This window comes from Haliotis rubra, unplaced genomic scaffold (genome assembly GCF_003918875.1).
Source record: "Haliotis rubra isolate DU_JTF1 unplaced genomic scaffold, ASM391887v1 Scf551, whole genome shotgun sequence".
NCBI lineage: Eukaryota > Metazoa > Mollusca > Gastropoda > Lepetellida > Haliotidae > Haliotis > Haliotis rubra.
In genome coordinates this window covers 34,211-60,428 of record NW_025767248.1, presented here as the reverse complement: position 1 = coordinate 60,428, position 26,218 = coordinate 34,211, and the positions used below count along the sequence as shown (strand labels likewise).

At 44.1% G+C, this 26,218-nt stretch overlaps 1 protein-coding gene across 1 annotated transcript in view; it reads right to left on the bottom strand.

Annotated features, from left to right (window-relative positions):
• Positions 1-11,990, bottom strand: part of LOC124253787 (F-box-like/WD repeat-containing protein TBL1XR1) — a 70,698-nt gene extending 58,708 nt beyond the window's left edge. The window contains exon 1 of the mRNA XM_046687634.1: positions 11,511-11,990. The gene's annotated coding sequence lies outside the window, so the exon portion shown is untranslated. The remainder of the gene's footprint in view (positions 1-11,510) is intronic.
• Positions 11,991-26,218: the final 14,228 nt, after the last annotated feature.

Genomic DNA, 26,218 nt, shown 5'->3' with positions numbered 1-26,218 from the left:
CACGAATGGGTGATGACTGCAAGTGGCTTCAGTAAAAAAAACTCTTCATACTCGAGTGGAATATAAGGCATATTCAATTTTCTGAATCAATGAATAAAATAATCAGTGAGTATACAAAATGAAATCGTGCATTTAAAATATGATTTTCGCCGCACTTCCCTTATATCCATGAATCAAGGTTACGTGAATGTACTTATTTGAGTGGCTCATGCTTGATAAAGGTGTCAGCATCTACACTGAAACACTGCATCCATTGCATTAAAGAAGTTGTCTATCCATCAATAATCGTTACTAAGCTAATATTTAGGCAGTTGTTTTATATATATATTTTACAGCTGCTAAATCTGAAATCTGCAACACATCACTGAATTTAATCACTTCTATCAGTTCTATCACTTCTCCTATTTCCACAGATTGTGTCCGGATACTGTCCTTGGTGTAACCATTCTGGTTCTCCTGTTACCCACACTGCTGAGAGGTCAAACAGAATACTTGTAATAATAAAGTCAATTTATCCAGGGGAAGGGGCATGATAAATGATACTGAAGGTGGCCTGTATCATGCATATTGAAACTTAGGACTGTTTTTCTCTCACACATTAGTAACAGAAGAACACTTGACATACAGTTACCTTTAATTAATTCTTAAAAGATCATGAATTGAAGACAAATCAAAATACAATTCTTACACACATAACTTTAGTCATTTTCTAAGAATGACCCATCTCGGGAGTGTTCCATGTCAGAAATCATCAGCTATATGTTAAAAGTTATGCCTGGTGTCCTTCGGTGTTTGATGTGACACTGACACAGAACAAACTTCAATGTTTAATTCTGAACACTGAAAGGCAATAGAAACATTGGTTTTAGAATATAAAGAAAAGTGTTCACTATCCTCTTCCAAGGGCCACAATTAAATTTTGTTCATTGACATAGTGGTGAATAATACAGAGGTTAATGTCAACTGTATAGAAAAGGAGTCCTATAAAGATGCTGGTAGAGAGAGGCACTAGGGCCACTTTATGTTGGAAACAAAGAATGAAAAACATGGAAATAGTCGTGTTTCGCAAATCCCCCTTTAGCGATGTGGTATCTGTAAAACTCAAGTGTAATCAGTAAACATCTTCATGTCATTGGAAATAACATATCAACTAGTCCGCTGTGAAGCTCAAGTTGTAATGTTTAATTGGTGAAATTCAGGGCAAATGAAAATACAAAGTTTCCATTGTCTATCATATTATGAGTTTTCATATGCTTAATAAACATTCCATATTTTCTTGATTAGTCACATGGATAGCTGAACATTGTACTTACTTATAAAAGCCAACTATATGATCATAATGTCATGTTATCAGCTGACAATTTACAATGTTTAATGATGCTATTGATCATACAAAGATCTTCATTGACTTTGGACTCATTTCATTTGACTGGATTACATAAAGTACCATTTCATTCAAAAATAACTGTTTACATAAAAAATGGTGAAAACATTTGAAATGGTATGCTTATTTTGCCATATTTTATATGTGTACAACTTCTGCTTACTGTGCCCGCACTGTGATAACACCAATTTCACATCATTCCCAGCAATCACAATCTGATTACCATCTTGTCATCCATTGAAGATTTGCATTATAGATTTGTTGCAAGTCATATTTGACAATCAGATGCCAACATTTGTTTTGCAATCAAAGTGGTATGTACTGCGGGGAAGTCAAATGGTGACTAGTTAAACCATCTCCTTTATAAATGTATCCAGCAATGTAACAAAGTGCTATGCAGCTTATGCAGCGTTCAATGGCCATGTCATTCCTTCACTAACATTTTCCATGACACACTCAGTGACTGTGAAAATACGGGCGACTCATGTCGGCCCATTCATAAATATACAGCTGTAAAAGACATAACGAGTTTGTTTATGTTTGGCAACTCAGGCAAACTTTCTTCAAACTTAGTGGGCCTTTGCAAAAACACCAATACACTTATAGTTGCTGAAATGATTTATTATTCATTTGAATACTCTTAAGTCATGACTCTCAACCTGTGTTTCAAATGACAGTGCGAAATCTACAAATCTGTATAATGAGAAAAAACAAAGCTCTTAGGTTAGTTGTGATTGGTTGGTTTCATTTAGTGAACAAATCACATTCCATGTTGCAGTTTCACAAATCCTTGTTGCTATGGGGGCACACATCGGCTGTCAGCGGCTGATACCAGTCCAAAGTAAGGCTGGGACATGTAGGAAAAAATGGAATCGAGTACCTGCATGACATGTACTTACCCGAAACGGAATCGAGTACCCGAAATGTAAGGAATACAGTGATTTATTCAACAAATCACGAGTTGACAGAGAAAACTTGAAAGGATGGCAACAAGACTTTGAAACTGATCTTAAGCTGTTTAAATTACATCTGTTTAACTAATATAAAGAGAAACACCATTACTTTCATTCCTCGTTAAAACAAAAAAACTTTTCATTCCTGCTGTTACTGTAACTTCACTGCTCATGCGCAGATAAATTACAGTCGTGTTAATAATAACCTTCATTAATCGGACAATACCAATGATGTAAAATGTGTGTTAAATCAATAATGAAACAGGCAAGTTATTATCTTCCCTTTCGCTCCCTTTCCAGGTACTCAATTCCTAGAAACAGGACTCGATTCCAGCTGTACCTGACCCGGATTTGAATACCTGAGTACCTACCCCAGCTCTAGTCCCAAGTCTTGTTAGGCAACGATGGAAGACTTAAAAATGACTGAACAAAACTCAAAGTTCATGTATTTTTACTGATAGAAACATGAACCAACAAAAAAAATTCAACGGCACTATATATACACCAATATGTCCTAATTTGACATGTCACTGTCCTTATTTGACCGTCTAAACCCCCATGTCGTCTCATGTAATTCATTATTTAACTTCTTACAATTGTGCCCCGATTTGTCACTATGAGAGACAGTCACCAACAGTGTGCATGCTGCTCTCTATCGTAAAGCATAACGAAATCTGCCTTGTTCAGTGACATCAAAACTGTGCATGCTGCTCTCTATCGAAAAGCATAACCAAATCTGCCTTGTTCAGTGACAATGTAAACTGTGCATGCTGCTCTCTATCGTAAAGCATAACGAAATCTGCCTTGTTCAGTGACAATGTAAACTGTGCATGCTGCTCTCTATCGAAAAGCATAACGGAATCTGCCTTGTTCAGTGACAATGTAAACTGTGCATGCTGCTCTCTATCGTAAAGCATAACGAAATCTGCCTTGTTCAGTGACAATGTAAACTGACGCAAGCTGCTCTCTATCGTAAAGCATAACGAAATCTGCCTTGTTCAGTGACAATGTAAACTGTGCATGCTGCTCTCTATCGTAAAAGCATAACGAAATCTGCCTTGTTCAGTGACAATGTAAACTGTGCATGCTGCTCTCTATCGTAAAGCATAACGAAATCTGCCTTGTTCAGTGACAATGTAAACTGACGCAAGCTGCTCTCTATCGTAAAGCATAACAAAATCTGCCTTGTTCAGTGACAATGTAAACTGTGCATGCTGCTCTCTATCGTAAAGCATAACGAAATCTGCCTTGTTCAGTGACAATGTAAACTGTGCATGCTGCTCTCTATCGTAAAGCATAACGAAATCTGCCTTGTTCAGTGACAATGTAAACTGACGCAAGCTGCTCTCTATCGTAAAGCATAACGAAATCTGCCTTGTTCAGTGACAATGTAAACTGGCTAACCTATGCTGCTCTCTATCGTAAAAGCATAACGAAATCTGCCTTGTTCAGTGACAATGTAAACTGACGCAAGCTGCTCTCATATATCGTGAAAGCATAACAACTGGATCTGCCTTGTTCAGTGACAATGTAAACTGAGTAAGTTAAGCTGCTCTCTATCGTAAAGCATAACGAAATCTGCCTTGTTCAGTGACAATGTAAACTGACGCAAGCTGCTCTCTATCGTAAAGCATAACGAAATCTGCCTTGTTCAGTGACAATGTAAACTGTGCAAGCTGCTCTCTATCGTAAAGCATAACGAAATCTGCCTTGTTCAGTGACAATGTAAACTGTGCATGCTGCTCTCTATCGTAAAGCATAACGAAATCTGCCTTGTTCAGTGACAATGTAAACTGTGCATGCTGCTCTCTATCGTAAAGCATAACGAAATCTGCCTTGTTCAGTGACAATGTAAACTGACGCCAAGCTGCTCTCTATCGTAAAAAAGCATAACGAAATCTGCCTTGTTCAGTGACAATGTAAACTGTAACAAGCTGCTCTCTATCGTAAAGCATAACGAAATCTGCCTTGTTCAGTGACAATGTAAACTGGCCATGCTGCTCTCTATCACAATAAAACTGTGCAACGAAATCTGCCTTGTTCAGTGACAATGTAAACTGTGCATGCTGCTCTCTATCGTAAAGCATAACGAAATCTGCCTTGTTCAGTGACAATGTAAACTGACGCAAGCTGCTCTCTATCATAAAGCATAACGAAATCTGCCTTGTTCAGTGACAATGTAAACTGTGCATGCTGCTCTCTATCGTAAAGCATAACGAAATCTGCCTTGTTCAGTGACAATGTAAACTGACGCAAGCTGCTCTCTATCGTAAAGCATAACGAAATCTGCCTTGTTCAGTGACAATGTAAACTGAGGCAAGCTGCTCTATCGTAAAAGCATAACGAAATCTGCCTTGTTCAATGACAATGTAAACTGACGCAAGCTGCTCTCTATCGTGAAAGCATAATCGAAATCTGCCTTGTTCAATGACAATGTAAACTGAGGCAAAGCTGCTCTCTATCGTAAAGCATAATGAAATCTGCCTTGTTCAGTGACAATGTAAACTGACGCAAGCTGCTCTCTATCGTAAAGCATAACGAAATCTGCCTTGTTCAGTGACAATGTAAACTGACGCAAGCTGCTCTCTATCGTAAAGCATAACGAAATCTGCCTTGTTCAGTGACAATGTAAACTGTGCATGCTGCTCTCTATCGTAAAGCATAACGAAATCTGCCTTGTTCAGTGACAATGTAAACTGATGCAAGCTGCTCTCTATCATAAAGCATAACGAAATCTGCCTTGTTCAGTGACAATGTAAACTGTGCATGCTGCTCTCTATCGTAAAGCATAACGAAATCTGCCTTGTTCAGTGACAATGTAAACTGTGCATGCTGCTCTCTATCGTAAAGCATAACGAAATCTGCCTTGTTCAGTGACAATGTAAACTGTGCATGCTGCTCTCTATCGTAAAGCATAACGAAATCTGCCTTGTTCAGTGACAATGTAAACTGAGGCATGCTGCTCTCTATCGTAAAGTCTAACGAAATCTGCCTTGTTCAGTGACAATGTAAACTGACGCAAGCTTTTGTGCATGCTGCACGTGGTTCTCGCACGCTATCCATCGTTTTCAAGTGGCGCGTTCCAACGAATGTTTGGGGTTGTTTGGACCTTCTGTCCACATCTTTCATATTTCGCGAAGAAGCAATATCACTGTGTTATTTTGCTTACAAAATATATGCTGTTTCAACTTTGTCAGAGGTCATAATCGAACCAACAAGCAAACTGTGAGCAAACATGCATTACCTACCAGATAAACATTGTGTTTACAGGGTTTCGTAAGGTAAGGTTGATAATTTCAAACCAACAATGCAATATCAATAATGTTATTACAATAACACAATAGTAAGATATATCATTATCCCTGGTAAGATACTTGCACAAGATATTCATTTTTCTGATCATGGAATTGAAATTCTTTGCAATAATAACAAATAAAACGCGAGTTCTGCGTTTTGATAGATTCTTGTACCATTGTCAAGCAGGAATGACAAAATGCCTATCATACAACTACAAATGAAATTATTTATCATTATGTCTAGTGATCTTCGATAGCAAGTTTCCTATTTTTGTTTACAATACTTATTGTCCACTGCCGAGGCTCCAATGATACGACATAATTGTGACTGGGCAGTTATGCTATTCACAAGAAAATTATGATATTACTTGGCCATTTATTCCATGTGTTATTTTGTTATAAAATATATGCTGTTTCAATTTTGTCAGAGGTCATAATCAACCAACAAGCAAACTGTGAGCAAACATGCATTACCCACCAGATAAACATTGGACCCTGGACTGGGCAGTTATGCTATTCACAAGAAAATTATGATATTACTTGGCCATTTATTCCATGTTATGTATAATGCAGGTGGGGTCATCCGTGGACCCCTACACCTGCATTTTATGGCGAACGATGACACGCCACAAAACAGCCCCCACCCCCAACAAATACTTTATGGCATCTGATGATCAACAATAATTTCGAACCCAGTCTTCCAAAGTATCTCCTAGATAACCTAGCAAAGTTTCAGTCATGTAACTTTAGTGGTTTCTGGGAAACCATGTTCCCACTGCAGACTCAATGCACTATGCAAAACAACATGAGGTAATAAAATTATCAGCTCGAGACGTAGATGCATATAGGGTACTAGTGGAGACTTATCCGAACGTATACCCTGGAGACTATCAAGGATGGCTGGTCGTCAGCATTTATAATACATTCCACCTGGCATTGACTGAACTCAACTTGACTATACATTGTATTTACATTTTCTGTCGATTTTATTCCATTCAAATCTGTTAAAAACTTGAAGCATTTAGAACCAGTTCAAAATCATAATTCTACTTGTCAATGAGGACTGTTATCACTGGATTACTACTTGTCCTCAGCACAATAAGTCATCTTTGGCTCCCAGAAACACATGAATTTTGAAGGCTGTACCTAATTCTGTAATACTGTAATACATAAAAACCTGAGATGACATAAAACATTCAAGAAATGTCATGAGAATGAATATTTCACAAAAAAGATTAACACGGTCATCTGAGATCCTTGAAGCAGAATATAATATTTATAATTAGTGTTCACTTGCCCAGTAATTGCATTTTTATCAAATCTGCTAGTCATTTCTACAATCCTGGCCTTCATGCCATATGCTTCTTTAGGCCTAAAAAAAAAATGTTGTGATTCCGATTACCCGACCGACCCTTGAATTCTGGTGCTGACCCTAGTTTTTTAAAGAGGTATGAATAAAATAAGCTTTCAGATACCATTGTTTTTGCCTGGCACCGATGTACATCGGTCATTCTGCTAGAGAAAGTCGACATGATGGCCGCAAGCTTGATTGAATAAACAATTACACATTTATAAATGTGTTATTATTTCATACTTTACTTCTAAAACGAAATGTAAAAAAAAAACATACCTACCTACCCTAAATTTTAAAGGTGTAATCGGAACAAGATTTTTTTCTTTGGCCTTAGTTGGAAGCTGTTATCTGTTTAGTTTATTTCATATCAGGGCTCTATTTAGTGCTTTGTTACTTGCACTGGTGCAACCCAACATTACAAAGTGCAACCTAGTTATTTGTCTAACTTGCACCAGGTGCAAGTCAATTTTTGAGACTTCAGCTGGAAAAAAGAATGATGAAGAACTGACTTGGAAGAGTGACTCTGGTGACTGTATGAGCAGTGACTGAAGGATTTACTGTTCATGAAATTTTAGGGAGTAAGATAACTAATCTTATCAGTACCCGATTTCTTTTGTTATAATGTTCTAAACTATCATTACCAAAACTCAAGCATCATATTTTATACAAGATTCTATAGTGAGGAGCAGGTGTAACCTGTTTTTGTCTGATGCAACAAGGTTTCTACCTGAGGTTGCACTGGGTGCATGTAGGTTTCATTTCTTTAAATCGAGCCCTGCATATTATCTGTACAACTGGAAGATCATTATCAAAATTCCAGGAAATGTCTTTACTCTCTAAAGTAAACTACCCAGCACTCACTTTGTTGACTTTGTATGAAAAAAACATAAAACATGTAAAAACCCTTGACAGAGGGAGGTGTATCCATATGTGTACCAAAAATTATGTCAACTCATTCAACAGAATGTTCAGTGAACCAACATTCGCTTGTGAACAAGTATTTTAAAAATAGTTTTGAGGTGGTATCCTGCACCAATCTGACAGCCACTTGTGAAGAGGTATTGACCAACACACCTTCATGGTGCTTCCTACAACCACTTGACAACTGACATTCACCTGTGAACAAGGATTGACCCACACACCTTCGTGGTGGTTCCTACAACCACTTGACAACTGACATTCACCTGTGAACAAGGATTGACCCACACACCTTGGTGGTGCTTCCTACAACCACTTGACACCTGACATTCAATTACACAATGCCATTTAGAAAGTGGTCATATGTAACCATTGTTATATTTTGGATTACACTTTCTTAGTAAAGTACAGATTCTAGTACTTTTGGGGGTTCAGTCCCATTCGGGATTTGAACCACCATCTCAGACTCAGGCACCGAATCGCCAGCAAACAAAGTCAGCAGCCTAACCAGTAGGTCCAGTGACTTGAGATTTACTGGCTCGACAGGATTTTTACTAGTCATAGGCGAGTAGGCCAGTGGCTATTTCGCACACTGATCTGACAATGACAACCGGCACAAATAATACGGAACATTATTTTACCCATAAGGTGAAACATAACCAGTGTAAACAATTGTCATATGTGCACATGTGCATATATCACTTTTGCCTAGCAACCATTGTTTCTGTATTTTGTCATCTGTGATGTTACCGAGTTTTACTGCACAAATACACATGAATAAAATGGATAATAAAGAAATCATTACACTCGAGCAAGTGTGTTATATGACTTACACGAGACAAGTGTGAAATTATGTATTACAAAAATTTCACACTCGTTTCATATAAGTCCTATGACATTTGCTTGTGTAATAATCTCTCTATTTTTTATCAATGAATCTCCTTAGATAATGACACCAAAGCCAGAAATTCTCCACTTGGCCAGACCAATTTTATTTCTTGTTTTACAGATTTTTGTCCTCCGAAAAGGCAGGAGGGAAAAAAAAAATTTAAAAAAATACTAAAAGTATTTTACTTTTGGCAATTTATGAAGTGTAGATAGGGCAAAAAACAACCTTTTTCAACAATAAAACCCCCAAAACATTTTGAGCTGGGAAAATTAACTTCTAATTTTTTGCTCTTATTCTTGAAAAAAACATGACCGGCGGATCCTAAAACAAGAAATATAATTGGTCTGGACTTACTTAACATTTAAAAACCAGTGTCTATTGTCATACCTAACAAACCCATTGAGAAAAAAAAAATCAACATACTTCTACACATTTCTGATGGTAACACTTTTAATTTCTCACAGCAATAAACAAATATATGGGTCAATGCTGGAGAAATATGCAGAAACTGAGGTACGATTTCAATATTTTAGTGTTAAAGTCAAAGTCTCTTGACCCATTGGATATAGGTACCTGTGCATAACAAAAAGACCGGGGTTGAGCTCAAAATTGTACTGGATCTAAACCATTTGACCTTTTGCATAAAGGTAGCCTGCAGTTATTTTCGAGAAAGTTGGCAGGCTGCCAGGAACAGAAGAATGAGACTATGGCCTGTTTCATAGTTCTCACTGCCACACAGGATTGGTCTTGGCTGAAACAAAGCCAGCTTGACTGATTTGTGTAAAACCTTTGCATCAAGACTTCTGTGATTTATCATCTGAACATTATGCACAGCTTTTCAGCACAATGAAAGGGAACGTACACTGAAAGCACCTTTAATAACACATACAATTAATCACTAATCTTAACGATACAAATTTTCTAGTTACTGACCCAGACACTGAATGAATGCCAACTATTATTGTGCTGCAAAAGACAAGTGTGAACATGATCAAGATAAATTAACAAGACAAGATGTACACAATAACTTAACACTGTAACCATGGAACACCACTTGGGGTGAAGAGGTCATGTCAGCACAAGTACCTCAGAAATGTACCTTAAACAAAGTCTAAATACAGAAATGTACCCGGTACCCTAAATGTCTGACAAGCATATATTGCGCAACCCCAAACCCAAACTGTATGTAGTTGTTTCTGTTCAACCTCAACTGATTGCAAGTGGTGTTGTGCATCATGAAATATTTGTTACTGTGTATGCTCATTTCTTATATAACATAGTCAGATGTACTTAATACAACAGTATGACAGTCAAGAAAAGGACAAAGCAGAATGGACTCGTCCTGGAGTACATTTCTGTATTTTGATTTTGGCTAGGCGTACATACCTGGGGTAAACATCTGTAGTACCCATGCCGACAGCAGCCCTTTCAGTACCACAAGGACAATATATTTTGGATTCATTACCTGTTTGACATCACTGACTTTGTGGAGATCTAACTAACCCTTACATGATGTACTATTAATTGTGGTGTCAGACTCCAAGGTGCACCATTCATCTGAGATTATTACCAAAGATTATGTTCATTATTGACTCTAGACGATAAAGAAACAGCTTGGATCTGTCAATGCATGCCACCAATCATGGCAGTAATACTATTATCACTACAATAAGATTTTAATTACACCAAAACCTGGGACCTCCGCTCCATTTATACCAACACAAACCAGTTAAAGAGCCAGTCAAGTAACATAATCTGCTAGTCTGAAAATAAGCTGTGAAAACACCTAGTAAAAACATTACAAAAGGGTCAACGTATTACACAACATTCCCAATATCATGTGAATATATCAAGCAATCACGGGGCAAGTCAAAACTTCAAATTGGAACTACCTCTACACCACTCAACTTTGTTAATTAATAATTCTTAAAAATCTCAAAAATAACATAGGCATGTAAACACATTACTGAACTCTTTAGCCAATTACAGGTGTAAAGTTTTCAGCAATGTAATTCTAAGTTTCCATCTGAAATGACTCAAATGAAATGAATGCATTTGAAAGCAGCTTTGAAATGTTACATTTTACGACAATCTCTTGGAATACCTCGTTTCACGAACATGATCGGATGTTCAATTATAAATCAAAGAAAGGAGCTATTTATAGCATAATCTTCCTCATGACACAGCTAAATGGAAATAGACTATATATATTGGAGAGTATTGGGGAACGAACTATAGGGGTTTGTGTTGACACTTTGAGAAACAGACCATAGGCACTGAATAAGTGAATTCTTTCGTTTTCAGGTGAACTGACATTACGTTATCTGAATAAATTGTTGAAATAATTACCTAAATGAAACTATGAAAGCAAACGGTGTGGCCCAGACGGTACATAACGACAATACCACATGCAGCAAATTTTGTTGATCGTTAGACAGTTAACTGACCAGACAAAATGCCAGATATAAATGTAACACTGTCATCAACTGTAGTACCCTCACTACACACATTATTCACAATAGTCACACGACTGGCAACCATCAAATAGAACCGTTATCATTTCTCATGCGACGGATGTGTGAAACTATAGCCTTTTCTAAGTTTCCTCTCAAACTAAAACGCGACGGTTTCACTCTTTTGTGGACTAATCATTCAATAGTCAACACTATATAAACTATATAAACGTTATCACAACACTGCGAGAAGCTAAAGACTTACCTTGCTGTTACTGCCCCGCAGTAGAATCTTATATCAGTATGATAATACTGCGCCTCACGAAAAGTTCACAGCAGGTTCCAAACAACGCAACACAAGTTGTGCACGTTTCTTAGAAAAAAGAATACGATATTCCAGACGAAAACGACAAACTACGGTGCTGTTTACATCCAAACACTGTGCGAACCACAAAATATTCCGTGAATAATTAGCAGAATCTTTAAATTATAATTGGTACTCTTCAGCGTTGCCTTCACTTCCCCTCCTTATGGCGACAATGGCGGAAGAACACTATGCAGTGCGGCAAACAGGCTTCTGACTGCAAGTAAAGGAGTAGATGTGTGCAAACGTAAGACGATCGATGAGTCCTGTAAGATGCATAAAAACCCATTGAGCGATTATCAGAGTGATGTTATAAATAAATTCACGTTCGGTTTTGTCTGCGGGTTTCGTTGCACTAACCTCGCGGAGTGATACATCGTCAGAGCCACGCAACACGACCGAATTACTGCTAGTGACGTCACAAAATTGGGTTGAAATATTCTCATTTTGAAAGGGGTTGAAGGTCTGAAAGAAATGTGGCATTATTGGACACGACAAGTGCCCTGCGGGTTTTCAGTGACACACGCAATTTATATTACAACTAAACCTCTCAAAATAGTGAGATATTAGCAGGGATGTATGTCTTATATTTTCTTATGGTAAGAATACCCTAGTCTGGCTCACACCGTGAATGGTGAACTCTTCCAGATTAGTCGATATGCAGTGAGTGTTGAAGGAGCAGTGGACTGGCGTGTCTGGTTCCCTACAAATGGTCAGGACAAACTTCAAATGTTCCTCCTAAAGAGAATATGTAATTGCGACCATGTCAAACCTTGTATAGCAGACTATGAGTGAGGATGTCATTGTCTGACTTTAATAGGTCAGGCGCTGACACCAACTCACTCCCCCAGCTCGCAGTTTTGGTTTCGTCTATGACCTAGTCTAATTCACCTGACTTGACAACTCAGTTAGTATATAGTCAAACGCAGCCTTTCTCTAAACGTGAACTTTAGGAGGCGAAACCGGTTATCGATCGAGTATTGGCGTTCCGTGAACAATGTACATTTTATTTGCCCTTTCCCGACAGGACGCCCACGTGGCATGGCTATTTACGTGCATCAAGGAGAACTGAGACCTCACACTATGTACACAGAAGATCAATACCAGATTGTACATGAGAATATTTACCGGTAAATTATATTATACTTATGAACACTCTGTACTGCGGCAATTGTTGCCTTTGTGCCCGACAGCGGAACACGATACATAACACACCCGAGATGTCACTGTGTAAAGCATTTCTTTCGGGTTTCGCCTGTCCCGTCGATAGAAATAGAAAAAAACTAGGAACACTGAGACCGAATTAAACGTAATTATTATCCGTACTGCAGTACTGAATTAACACAGCACATCATATCAGTGTTGTCATCTACAATGATATACACTGCTGAATACCTAAATTCTTTAACTTCCCCACTTCCAGGTAATATATTTTGGTGATGGCAACTCGAACAATCACGTGATACTGCTTCAGGTAAACAAGGGCCAAAACATGTTTCACTGGTCACATTGAGATGCTTGCTGAGGCCAACAGGGGCCATCACATGTTTAACTGGGTATATTGAGAGGCTTGCTGAGGCCAACAGGGGCCATAACATGTTTCACTGGGTACATTGAGATGCTTGCTGAGGTAAACAAGGGCCATAACATGTTTCACTGGGTACATTGAGATGCTTGCTGAGGTAAACAAGGGCCATAACATGTTTCACTGGGTACATTGAGATGCTTGCTGAGGTAAACAAGGGCCATCACATGTTTAACTGGGTACATTGAGAGGCTTCCTGAGGCCAACAACGACCATCACATGTTTAACTGGGTACATTGAGAGGCTTGCTGAGGCCAACAGGGGCCATCACATGTTTAACTGGGTACATTGAGAGGCTTGCTGAGGCCAACAGGGGCCATCACATGTTTAACTGGGTACATTGAGAGGCTTGCTGAGGCCAACAGGGACCATCACATGTTTAACTGGGTACATTGAGAGGCTTGCTGAGGCCAACAGGGGCCATCACATGTTTAACTGGGTACATTGAGATGCTTGCTGAGGCCAACAGGGGCCATCACATGTTTAACTGGGTACATTGAGATGCTTGCTGAGGCCAACAGGGCCATCACATGTTTAACTGGGTACATTGAGATGCTTGCTGAGGCCAACAGGGGCCATCACATGTTTAACTGGGTACATTGAGATGCTTGCTGAGGTCAACAGGGGCCATCACATGTTTAACTGGGTACATTGAGATGCTTGCTGAGGTCAACAGGGCCATCACATGTTTAACTGGGTACATTGAGATGCTTGCTGAGGGGGCCAACAGGGACCATCACATGTTTAACTGGGTACATTGAGATGCTTGCTGAGGCCAACAGGGCCATCACATGTTTAACTGGGTACATTGAGATGCTTGCTGAGGGCCAACAGGGGCCATCACATGTTTAACTGGGTACATTGAGAGGCTTGCTGAGGCCAACAGGGGCCATCACATGTTTCACTGGGTACATTGAGATGCTTGCTGAGGCCAACAGGGGCCATCACATGTTTCACTGGGTACATTGAGATGCTTGCTGAGGCCAACAGGGGCCATCACATGTTTCACTGGGTACATTGAGATGCTTGCTGAGGCCAACAACAACCATCACATGTTTAACTGGGTACATTGAGAGGCTTGCTGAGGCCAACAGGGGCCATCACATGTTTCACTGGGTACATTGAGATGCTTGCTGAGGCCAACAGGGGCCATCACATGTTTCACTGGGTACATTGAGATGCTTGCTGAGGCCAACAAGGGCCATAACATGTTTCACTGGGTACATTGAGATGCTTGCTGAGGCCAACAGGGGCCATAACATGTTTCACTGGGTACATTGAGATGCTTGCTGAGGTAAACAGGGGCCATAACATGTTTCACTGGGTACATTGAGATGCTTGCTGAGGCCAACAGGGGCCATCACATGTTTCACTGGGTACATTGAGATGCTTGCTGAGGCCAACAGGGGCCATCACATGTTTCACTGGGTACATTGAGATGCTTGCTGAGGCCAACAACGACCATCACATGTTTCACTGGGTACATTGAGATGCTTGCTCAGGGTCAACAGGGCCATCACATGTTTCACTGGGTACATTGAGATGCTTGCTGAGGTCAACAGGGGCCATAACATGTTTCACTGGGTACATTGAGATGCTTGCTGAGGCCAACAGGGGCCATAACATGTTTCACTGGGTACATTGAGATGCTTGCTGAGGTCAACAAGGGCCATCACATGTTTAACTGGGTACATTGAGAGGCTTGCTGAGGCCAACAGGGGGCCATCACATGTTTAACTGGGTACATTGAGATGCTTGCTTGCTGGGCCAACAGGGGCCATCACATGTTTAACTGGGTACATTGAGATGGGGCCAACAGGGGCCATTGTTTAACTGGGTACATTGAGATGCTTGCTGAGGTCAACAGGGGCCATCACATGTTTCACTGGGTACATTGAGATGCTTGCTGAGGCCAACAGGGGCCATCACATGTTTCACTGGGTACATTGAGATGCTTGCTGAGGCCAACAGGGCCATCACATGTTTCACTGGGTACATTGAGATGCTTGCTGAGGCCAACAGGGGCCATAACATGTTTCACTGGGTACATTGAGATGCTTGCTGAGGTCAACAGGGGCCATAACATGTTTCACTGGGTACATTGAGATGCTTGCTGAGGTAAACAAGGGTCCATAACATGTTTCACTGGGTACATTGAGATGCTTGCTGAGGCCAACAGGGGCCATCACATGTTTCACTGGGTACATTGAGATGCTTGCTGAGGCCAACAGGGGCCATCACATGTTTCACTGGGTACATTGAGATGCTTGCTGAGGTCAACAGGGGCCATCACATGTTTCACTGGGTACATTGAGATGCTTGCTGAGGCCAACAGGGGCCATCACATGTTTCACTGGGTACATTGAGATGCTTGCTGAGGCCAACAGGGCCATCACATGTTTCACTGGGTACATTGAGATGCTTGCTGAGGCCAACAGGGGCCATCACATGTTTCACTGGGTACATTGAGATGCTTGCTGAGGTAAACAGGGGCCATAACATGTTTCACTGGGTACATTGAGATGCTTGCTGAGGTAAACAGGGGCCATAACATGTTTCACTGGGTACATTGAGATGCTTGCTGAGGTAAACAGGGGCCATAACATGTTTCACTGGGTACATTGAGATGTTTGCTGAGGCCAACAGGGGCCATCACATGTTTCACTGGGTACATTGAGATGCTTGCTGAGGCCAACAGCGACCATCACATGTTTAACTGGGTACATTGAGATGCTTGCTGAGGCCAACAGGGGCCATCACATGTTTCACTGGGTACATTGAGATGCTTGCTGAGGCCAACAGGGGCCATCACATGTTTCACTGGGTACATTGAGATGCTTGCTGAGGCCAACAGGGGCCATAACATGTTTCACTGGGTACATTGAGATGCTTGCTGAGGTAAACAGGGGCCATCACATGTTTCACTGGGTACATTGAGATGCTTGCTGAGGTCCAACAGGGGCCATCACATGTTTAACTGGGTACATTGAGATGCTTGCTGAGGCCAACAGGGGCCATCACATGTTTAACTGGGTACATTGAGATGCTTGCTGAGGCCAACAGGGCCATCACATGTTTAACTGGGTACATTGAGATGCTTGCTGAGGCCAACAGGGGGCCATCACATGTTTAACTGGGTACATTGAGATGCTTGCTGAGGCCAACAGGGGCCATCACATGTTTAACTGGGTACATTGAGATGCTTGCTGAGGTCCAACAGGGGCCATCACATGTTTAACTGGGTACATTGAGATGCTTGCTGAGGCCAACAGGGGCCATCACATGTTTCACTGGGTACATTGAGATGCTTGCTGAGGCCAACAGGGGCCATCACATGTTTCACTGGGTACATTGAGATGCTTGCTGAGGCCAACAGGGACCATCACATGTTTAACTGGGTACATTGAGATGCTTGCTGAGGTCAACAGGGGCCATCACATGTTTAACTGGGTACATTGAGAGGCTTGCTGAGGCCAACAGGGGCCATCACATGTTTAACTGGGTACATTGAGATGCTTGCTTGAGGGCCAACAGGGCCATCACATGTTTAACTGGGTACATTGAGATGCTTGCTGAGGCCAACAGGGGCCATCACATGTTTAACTGGGTACATTGAGATGCTTGCTGAGGCCAACAGGGGCCATCACATGTTTAACTGGGTACATTGAGAGTTTAACTGGGTACATTGAGATGCTTGCTGAGGCCAACAGGGGCCATCACATGTTTAACTGGGTACATTGAGATGCTTGCTGAGGCCAACAGGGGCCATCACATGTTTAACTGGGTACATTGAGATGCTTGCTGAGGGTCAACAGGGCCATCACATGTTTAACTGGGTACATTGAGATGCTTGCTGAGGTAAACAGGGGGCCATCACATGTTTAACTGGGTACATTGAGATGCTTGCTCAGGTCCAACAGGGCCATCACATGTTTCACTGGGTACATTGAGATGCTTGCTGAGGTAAACAGGGGCCATAACATGTTTCACTGGGTACATTGAGATGCTTGCTGAGGTAAACAGGGGCCATAACATGTTTCACTGGGTACATTGAGATGCTTGCTGAGGTAAACAAGGGCCATAACATGTTTCACTGGGTACATTGAGATGCTTGCTGAGGTAAACAGGGGCCATAACATGTTTCACTGGGTACATTGAGATGCTTGCTGAGGTAAACAGGGGCCATAACATGTTTCACTGGGTACATTGAGATGCTTGCTGAGGCCAACAGGGGCCATCACATGTTTCACTGGGTACATTGAGATGCTTGCTGAGGCCAACAGGGGCCATCACATGTTTCACTGGGTACATTGAGATGCTTGCTGAGGCCAACAGGGGCCATCACATGTTTCACTGGGTACATTGAGATGCTTGCTGAGGCCAACAGGGCCCATCACATGTTTCACTGGGTACATTGAGATGCTTGCTGAGGTAAACAAGGGCCATAACATGTTTCACTGGGTACATTGAGATGCTTGCTGAGGTAAACAAGGGCCATAACATGTTTCACTGGGTACATTGAGATGCTTGCTGAGGTAAACAGGGGCCATAACATGTTTCACTGGGTACATTGAGATGCTTGCTGAGGTAAACAGGGGCCATAACATGTTTCACTGGGTACATTGAGATGCTTGCTGAGGCCAACAGGGGCCATAACATGTTTCACTGGGTACATTGAGATGCTTGCTGAGGTAAACAGGGGCCATAACATGTTTCACTGGGTACATTGAGATGCTTGCTGAGGTCCAACAGGGCCATCACATGTTTCACTGGGTACATTGAGATGCTTGCTGAGGTAAACAGGGGCCATAACATGTTTCACTGGGTACATTGAGATGCTTGCTGAGGCCAACAGGGGCCATAACATGTTTCACTGGGTACATTGAGATGCTTGCTGAGGTCAACAGGGGCCATAACATGTTTCACTGGGTACATTGAGATGCTTGCTGAGGCCAACAGGGGCCATCACATGTTTAACTGGGTACATTGAGAGATGCTTGCTGAGGCCAACAGGGGCCATCACATGTTTCACTGGGTACATTGAGATGCTTGCTGAGGCCAACAGGGGCCATCACATGTTTCACTGGGTACATTGAGATGCTTGCTGAGGCCAACAGGGGCCATCACATGTTTCACTGGGTACATTGAGATGCTTGCTGAGGCCAACAGGGGCCATCACATGTTTCACTGGGTACATTGAGATGCTTGCTGAGGCCAACAGGGGCCATCACATGTTTCACTGGGTACATTGAGATGCTTGCTGAGGCCAACAGGGGCCATCACATGTTTCACTGGGTACATTGAGATGCTTGCTGAGGCCAACAGGGGCCATCACATGTTTCACTGGGTACATTGAGATGCTTGCTGAGGCCAACAGGGGCCATCACATGTTTCACTGGGTACATTGAGATGCTTGCTGAGGCCAACAGGGGCCATCACATGTTTCACTGGGTACATTGAGATGCTTGCTGAGGCCAACAGGGCCATCACATGTTTAACTGGGTACATTGAGAGGCTTGCTGAGGCCAACAGGGGCCATCACATGTTTCACTGGGTACATTGAGATGCTTGCTGAGGCCAACAGGGGCCATCACATGTTTCACTGGGTACATTGAGATGCTTGCTGAGGCCAACAGGGGCCATCACATGTTTCACTGGGTACATTGAGATGCTTGCTGAGGTCAACAGGGGCCATCACATGTTTCACTGGGTACATTGAGATGCTTGCTGAGGTAAACAGGGGCCATCACATGTTTCACTGGGTACATTGAGATGCTTGCTGAGGCCAACAGGGGCCATCACATGTTTAACTGGGTACATTGAGATGCTTGCTGAGGCCAACAGGGGGCCATCACATGTTTAACTGGGTACATTGAGATGCTTGCTGAGGCCAACAGGGGGGCATCACATGTTTAACTGGGTACATTGAGATGCTTGCTGAGGCCAACAGGGCCATCACATGTTTAACTGGGTACATTGAGATGCTTGCTGAGGCCAACAGGGGCCATCACATGTTTAACTGGGTACATTGAGATGCTTGCTGAGGTCCAACAGGGGCCATCACATGTTTAACTGGGTACATTGAGATGCTTGCTGAGGTCAACAGGGGCCATCACATGTTTAACTGGGTACATTGAGATGCTTGCTGAGGCCAACAGGGGGGCCATCACATGTTTAACTGGGTACATTGAGATGCTTGCTGAGGCCAACAGGGGCCATCACATGTTTCACTGGGTACATTGAGATGCTTGCTGAGGCCAACAGGGGCCATCACATGTTTCACTGGGTACATTGAGATGCTTGCTGAGGCCAACAGGGGCCATCACATGTTTCACTGGGTACATTGAGATGCTTGCTGAGGCCAACAGGGGCCATCACATGTTTCACTGGGTACATTGAGATGCTTGCTGAGGTAAACAGGGGCCATCACATGTTTCACTGGGTACATTGAGATGCTTGCTGAGGCCAACAGGGGCCATCACATGTTTCACTGGGTACATTGAGATGCTTGCTGAGGCCAACAGGGGCCATCACATGTTTCACTGGGTACATTGAGATGCTTGCTGAGGCCAACAGGGGCCATCACATGTTTAACTGGGTACATTGAGATGCTTGCTGGCCAGCCAACAGGGGCCATCACATGTTTAACTGGGTACATTGAGATGCTTGCTGAGGCCAACAGGGGGCATCACATGTTTAACTGGGTACATTGAGATGCTTGCTGAGGTCAACAGGGGCCATCACATGTTTAACTGGGTACATTGAGATGCTTGCTGAGGCCAACAGGGGGGCCATCACATGTTTAACTGGGTACATTGAGATGCTTGCTGAGGCCAACAGGGGCCATCACATGTTTAACTGGGTACATTGAGATGCTTGCTGAGGCCAACAGGGGCCATCACATGTTTAACTGGGTACATTGAGATGCTTGCTGAGGCCAACAGGGGCCATACACATGTTTAACTGGGTACATTGAGATGCTTGCTGAGGCCAACAGGGGCCATCACATGTTTAACTGGGTACATTGAGATGCTTGCTGAGGCCAACAGGGGCCATCACATGTTTCACTGGGTACATTGAGATGCTTGCTGAGGCCAACAGGGGCCATCACATGTTTAACTGGGTACATTGAGAGGCTTTGCTGAGGCCAACAACGGCCATCACATGTTTAACTGGGTACATTGAGATGCTTGCTGAGGCCAACAGGGGCCATCACATGTTTAACTGGGTACATTGAGATGCTTGCTGAGGTCAACAGGGGCCATCACATGTTTAACTGGGTACATTGAGATGCTTGCTGAGGGCCAACAGGGGCCATCACATGTTTAACTGGGTACATTGAGATGCTTGCTGAGGCCAACAGGGGCCATCACATGTTTCACTGGGTACATTGAGATGCTTGCTGAGGCCAACAGGGGCCATCACATGTTTCACTGGGTACATTGAGATGCTTGCTGAGGCCAACAGGGACCATCACATGTTTAACTGGGTACATTGAGATGCTTGCTGAGGCCAACAGGGGCCATCACATGTTTCACTGGGTACATTGAGATGCTTGCTGAGGCCAACAGGGGCCATCACATGTTTCACTGGGTACATTGAGATGCTTGCTGAGGCCAACAGGGGCCATCACATGTTTCACTGGGTACATTGAGATGCTTGCTGAGGCCAACAGGGGCCATCACATGTTTCACTGGGTACATTGAGATGCTTGCTGAGGCCAACAGGGGCCATCACATGTTTCACTGGGTACATTGAGATGCTTGCTGAGGCCAACAGGGGCCATCACATGTTTCACTGGGTACATTGAGATGCTTGCTGAGGCCAACAGGGGCCATCACATGTTTCACTGGGTACATTGAGATGCTTGCTGAGGCCAACAGGGGCCATCACATGTTTCACTGGGTACATTGAGATGCTTGCTGAGGCCAACAGGGGCCATCACATGTTTCACTGGGTACATTGAGATGCTTGCTGAGGCCAACAGGGGCCATCACATGTTTCACTGGGTACATTGAGATGCTTGCTGAGGCCAACAGGGGCCATCACATGTTTCACTGGGTACATTGAGATGCTTGCTGAGGCCAACAGGGGCCATCACATGTTTCACTGGGTACATTGAGATGCTTGCTGAGGTAAACAGGGGCCATCACATGTTTCACTGGGTACATTGAGATGCTTGCTGAGGCCAACAGGGGCCATCACATGTTTCACTGGGTACATTGAGATGCTTGCTGAGGCCAACAGCGACCATCACATGTTTAACTGGGTACATTGAGATGCTTGCTGAGGCCAACAGGGGCCATCACATGTTTCACTGGGTACATTGAGATGCTTGCTGAGGCCAACAGGGGCCATCACATGTTTCACTGGGTACATTGAGATGCTTGCTCAGGCCAACAGGGGCCATCACATGTTTAACTGGGTACATTGAGATGCTTGCTGAGGCCAACAGGGACCATCACATGTTTAACTGGGTACATTGAGAGGCTTGCTGAGGGCCAACAGGGCCATCACATGTTTAACTGGGTACATTGAGATGCTTGCTGAGGCCAACAGGGGCCATCACATGTTTAACTGGGTACATTGAGATGCTTGCTGAGGCCAACAGGGGCCATCACATGTTTAACTGGGTACATTGAGATGCTTGCTGAGGGCCAACAGGGCCATCACATGTTTAACTGGGTACATTGAGATGCTTGCTGAGGCCAACAGGGGCCATCACATGTTTCACTGGGTACATTGAGATGCTTGCTGAGGCCAACAGGGGCCATCACATGTTTCACTGGGTACATTGAGATGCTTGCTGAGGCCAACAGGGGCCATCACATGTTTCACTGGGTACATTGAGATGCTTGCTGAGGCCAACAGGGGCCATCACATGTTTCACTGGGTACATTGAGATGCTTGCTGAGGCCAACAGGGGCCATCACATGTTTAACTGGGTACATTGAGATGCTTGCTGGGGTCAACAGGGGCCATCACATGTTTCACTGGGTACATTGAGATGCTTGCTGAGGCCAACAGGGGCCATCACATGTTTCACTGGGTACATTGAGATGCTTGCTGAGGCCAACAGGGGCCATCACATGTTTCACTGGGTACATTGAGATGCTTGCTGAGGCCAACAGGGGCCATCACATGTTTCACTGGGTACATTGAGATGCTTGCTGAGGCCAACAGGGGCCCATCACATGTTTAACTGGGTACATTGAGATGCTTGCTGAGGCCAACAGGGGCCATCACATGTTTAACTGGGTACATTGAGATGCTTGCTGAGGCCAACAGGGGCCATCACATGTTTAACTGGGTACATTGAGATGCTTGCTGAGGCCAACAGGGCCATCACATGTTTAACTGGGTACATTGAGATGCTTGCTGAGGCCAACAGGGGCCATCACATGTTTCACTGGGTACATTGAGATGCTTGCTGAGGCCAACAGGGGCCATCACATGTTTCACTGGGTACATTGAGATGCTTGCTGAGGCCAACAGGGGCCATCACATGTTTCACTGGGTACATTGAGATGCTTGCTGAGGCCAACAGGGGCCATCACATGTTTAACTGGGTACATTGAGATGCTTGCTGAGGCCAACAGGGGCATCACATGTTTAACTGGGTACATTGAGATGCTTGCTGAGGCCAACAGGGGCCATCACATGTTTAACTGGGTACATTGAGATGCTTGCTGAGGCCAACAGGGGCCATCACATGTTTAACTGGGTACATTGAGATGCTTGCTGAGGCCAACAGGGGCATCATCACATGTTTAACTGGGTACATTGAGATGCTTGCTGAGGCCAACAGGGGCCATCACATGTTTCACTGGGTACATTGAGATGCTTGCTGAGGCCAACAGGGGCCATCACATGTTTCACTGGGTACATTGAGATGCTTGCTGAGGCCAACAGGGGCCATCACATGTTTAACTGGGTACATTGAGATGCTTGCTGAGGCCAACAGGGGCCATCACATGTTTAACACTGGGTACATTGAGATGCTTGCTGAGGCCAACAGGGGCCATCACATGTTTAACTGGGTACATTGAGATGCTTGCTGCTGAGGCCAACAGGGGCCATCACATGTTTCACTGGGTACATTGAGATGCTTGCTGAGGCCAACAGGGGCCATCACATGTTTCACTGGGTACATTGAGATGCTTGCTGAGGCCAACAGGGGCCATCACATGTTTCACTGGGTACATTGAGATGCTTGCTGAGGCCAACAGGGGCCATCACATGTTTCACTGGGTACATTGAGATGCTTGCTGAGGCCAACAGGGGCCATCACATGTTTCACTGGGTACATTGAGATGCTTGCTGAGGCCAACAGGGGCCATCACATGTTTCACTGGGTACATTGAGATGCTTGCTGAGGCCAACAGGGGCCATCACATGTTTCACTGGGTACATTGAGATGCTTGCTGAGGCCAACAGGGGCCATCACATGTTTCACTGGGTACATTGAGATGCTTGCTGAGGCCAACAGGGGCCATCACATGTTTCACTGGGTACATTGAGATGCTTGCTGAGGCCAACAGGGGCCATCACATGTTTCACTGGGTACATTGAGATGCTTGCTGAGGCCAACAGGGGCCATCACATGTTTCACTGGGTACATTGAGATGCTTGCTGAGGCCAACAGGGGCCATCACATGTTTCACTGGGTACATTGAGATGCTTGCTGAGGCCAACAGGGGCCATCACATGTTTCACTGGGTACATTGAGATGCTTGCTGAGGCCAACAGGGGCCATCACATGTTTCACTGGGTACATTGAGATGCTTGCTGAGGCCAACAGGGGCCATCACATGTTTCACTGGGTACATTGAGATGCTTGCTGAGGCCAACAGGGGCCATCACATGTTTCACTGGGTACATTGAGATGCTTGCTGAGGCCAACAGGGGCCATCACATGTTTCACTGGGTACATTGAGATGCTTGCTGAGGCCAACAGGGGCCATCACATGTTTAACTGGGTACATTGAGATGCTTGCTGAGGGCCAACAGGGGCCATCACATGTTTAACTGGGTACATTGAGATGCTTGCTGAGGCCAACAGGGGCCATCACATGTTTAACTGGGTACATTGAGATGCTTGCTGAGGCCAACAGGGACCATCACATGTTTAACTGGGTACATTGAGAGGCTTGCTGAGGCCAACAGGGGCCATCACATGTTTCACTGGGTACATTGAGATGCTTGCTGAGGCCAACAGGGGCCATCACATGTTTCACTGGGTACATTGAGATGCTTGCTGAGGCCAACAGGGGCCATCACATGTTTCACTGGGTACATTGAGATGCTTGCTGAGGCCAACAGGGGCCATCACATGTTTCACTGGGTACATTGAGATGCTTGCTGAGGCCAACAGGGGCCATCACATGTTTCACTGGGTACATTGAGATGCTTGCTGAGGCCAACAGGGGCCATCACATGTTTCACTGGGTACATTGAGATGCTTGCTGAGGCCAACAGGGGCCATCACATGTTTAACTGGGTACATTGAGAGGCTTGCTGAGGCCAACAGGGGGCCATCACATGTTTAACTGGGTACATTGAGATGCTTGCTGAGGCCAACAGGGGCCATCACATGTTTCACTGGGTACATTGAGATGCTTGCTGAGGCCAACAGGGGCCATCACATGTTTCACTGGGTACATTGAGATGCTTGCTGAGGGCAACAGGGGCCATCACATGTTTCACTGGGTACATTGAGATGCTTGCTGAGGCCAACAGGGGCCATCACATGTTTCACTGGGTACATTGAGATGCTTGCTGAGGCCAACAGGGGCCATCACATGTTTCACTGGGTACATTGAGATGCTTGCTGAGGTAAACAGGGGCCATCACATGTTTCACTGGGTACATTGAGATGCTTGCTGAGGCCAACAGGGGCCATCACATGTTTCACTGGGTACATTGAGATGCTTGCTGAGGCCAACAGGGGCCATCACATGTTTCACTGGGTACATTGAGATGCTTGCTGAGGCCAACAGGGGCCATCACATGTTTCACTGGGTACATTGAGATGCTTGCTGAGGCCAACAGGGGCCATCACATGTTTCACTGGGTACATTGAGATGCTTGCTGAGGCCAACAGGGGCCATCACATGTGTTTAACTGGGTACATTGAGATGCTTGCTGAGGCCAACAGGGGCCATCACATGTTTCACTGGGTACATTGAGATGCTTGCTGAGGCCAACAGGGGCCATCACATGTTTCACTGGGTACATTGAGATGCTTGCTGAGGCCAACAGGGGCCATCACATGTTTCACTGGGTACATTGAGATGCTTGCTGAGGCCAACAGGGGCCATCACATGTTTAACTGGGTACATTGAGATGCTTGCTGGGTACATTGAGGCCAACAGGGGGGCCATCACATGTTTAACTGGGTACATTGAGATGCTTGCTGAGGCCAACAGGGGCCATCACATGTTTAACTGGGTACATTGAGATGCTTGCTGAGGGCCAACAGGGGCCATCACATGTTTAACTGGGTACATTGAGATGCTTGCTGAGGCCAACAGGGGGCCATCACATGTTTAACTGGGTACATTGAGATGCTTGCTGAGGCCAACAGGGGCCATCACATGTTTAACTGGGTACATTGAGATGCTTGCTGAGGCCAACAGGGGCCATCACATGTTTAACTGGGTACATTGAGATGCTTGCTCAGGTCAACAGGGGCCATCACATGTTTAACTGGGTACATTGAGATGCTTGCTGAGGCCAACAGGGGCCATCACATGTTTCACTGGGTACATTGAGATGCTTGCTGAGGCCAACAGGGGCCATCACATGTTTCACTGGGTACATTGAGATGCTTGCTGAGGCCAACAGGGGCCATCACATGTTTCACTGGGTACATTGAGATGCTTGCTGAGGCCAACAGGGGCCATCACATGTTTCACTGGGTACATTGAGATGCTTGCTGAGGCCAACAGGGGCCATCACATGTTTCACTGGGTACATTGAGATGCTTGCTGAGGCCAACAGGGGCCATCACATGTTTCACT